Below are 2,135 nucleotides of genomic sequence, written 5' to 3' on the forward strand. Positions count from 1 at the left end.
GACTTTGGATTCCAGACTGTCTCTTCCAGTTGCACCAAAGGGAGGGGGATGAGAAAACAAGGGGGTGAAGTGACCAGTATAAACACTGGACTCTCCTCCAGGAGAGATGCTGACTGTTTCATAAAGAAGATAGTGTTTCTGAAGTTTCCCATTTTCCTTCACTTACCTATATTGTAAAACGTTATTATTCATCAATATGCTTAATAATCACATGGATAACTGCTTACGCTAAAACGCAGGCCTACACTTGTGATGGCCAGTGGTTCTCTGATGTGCTTCAGTACTTTCCAATACTCATTTTCAAATAAATGATTTGCTCATAATTAGTCAAATGTGTTAGTGTTTTCGAACTACAATTTAATTTAGTACTAAAACTAGTGTAGGCTAAAACCAATCTGTAAACTTTACCGTAATTGACTGAATAATGACAATGTGTAAATGCAAGTGTGATCACCTCGTTAAGTAACTGAGGGAAAAACAAGCTTAGTTTAACTTCTAACTTTGCTTTAGAACAAGATAAAGAGAAATAAAAGTGTGGCATAAACGAGTTGTGTTCCTTAATGTACAAAAATAATGTCTGCAAAAAAAATCACTGGAAGAAGAAAAATCAAGATGGCGTTTTCATGTATTTTAGTGTTTTTATGTGTGTATGTTTGTTTCAGAGTTAGTGTAAGACACCTTTCAAATTTACAATTATTGTGGAACAGTCATAATTAATTTCCAGCAAATAAGAAGTGGGAACTACGAGGCTGTCACAAGAACAAGACCTACTCGCATTAACCCTTGGAAATGTCAATACGCATCCATTTCCTGTTATAGGTCCGGTTCATTTGTCACATAAATTAATGAGAGTCAAATGTGACATCCATATATCCATCCATCTATTCAGATCATCATAAAGCAGCTGAAACCACTAAAACTAAGCAGGCAGCCAGCGATGACAGATGCAATACAACGCAGTCTGAAACTTTACCCCATGTTGTTTACAACCTATTCTGCTCCGGAGAGCCTCAGAAGGTTTTACAGCCCACCACAAAATAACAGCAAAGAAAGAAAATGTCTCTGTCCAAGGTATTGCAGCTCAGTTCATTTACAATGCCATTTGCGGGGACCAGAGTGACTAAAGGGGGTAATTCAGCGGAAATTGTGCCCTTGATGAAAACGAACTGACGTAATCAAGGCAGTTTCTTGTTGCCGAGCCAGGAAGCCAACCCCAACAACATGAAACTACCTAAACCACGCTTCAGCTTCGCGCAAAAGGCGGTTAAAATCCATGGAAAGGGAACTGCATGCAAAAGCCAGGTGAGGATTAACACTATCCACAAAGAGAAAAGGCGAGTACCAACACAATAAAACAAACAACAAGCAGGCTCCTCCAGATAGACCCGCATGTCTCTACAAGTATACTCAAAGAAAACAGTGCCAGTGTGATATTGTTCTGTTTCCATAAACAGTAATGTAGCAGTTGTTGCAAAGAGTCACAGTAAATATAACCGGAAACATAAGTGTGAGCAGACGTGCACCATGCGTGCCACAACAGCTATCAAGCAAGAGCACTGACAAACAAAACAGGGCATATAAATATTAGCTACATGAGTCCTACCTTCAGGTGCCTCCCGCAGACGCCGTCCCGTTTAGTTATCCGCGTGTTTGCCATGATGCTTGTTGTCATTGTTCCTGCAGCCGCTGCGGTTTCTGTCCCTTCTTCTTCCATCTTTCTTATCTCATACGAAGCTCCATTATCCGGGGTGGCTGCGGGGGCTGCTCCTTCCAAGGAAGCGCCTGGACTGGACGGTGCACATTGCATTCTCCGCCGTGTGGATTAGCTCTCCTCCACACACACCTTTAAATGCATCTTTACTGCTGCAGCACATTATATTTGCAGATCATAAAATCCACCCCCAACGCTTTCCAGGGCGAACCTGACATTAGAATTTTATGACCTTGACTTACTGTGGTCACCTGGATAATATTTAAATCAACGTTATGGTCTCTCACTTCTATTAAAACTGCCATGATCTCCTTTTCTCATCCGCAGTGTCTCTCCCTCCCTTTCATTTTTACTATATGCCAGAGGAAGGACAAAGTTGGTTCCATTTCCCCCTCCTTTTATTATTTGGGAATCTTTTGCTTAC

The sequence above is a fragment of the Monopterus albus genome, unplaced genomic scaffold, assembly GCF_001952655.1.
Source record: "Monopterus albus unplaced genomic scaffold, M_albus_1.0 scaffold6.1, whole genome shotgun sequence".
In the NCBI taxonomy this organism is placed as follows: domain Eukaryota; kingdom Metazoa; phylum Chordata; class Actinopteri; order Synbranchiformes; family Synbranchidae; genus Monopterus; species Monopterus albus.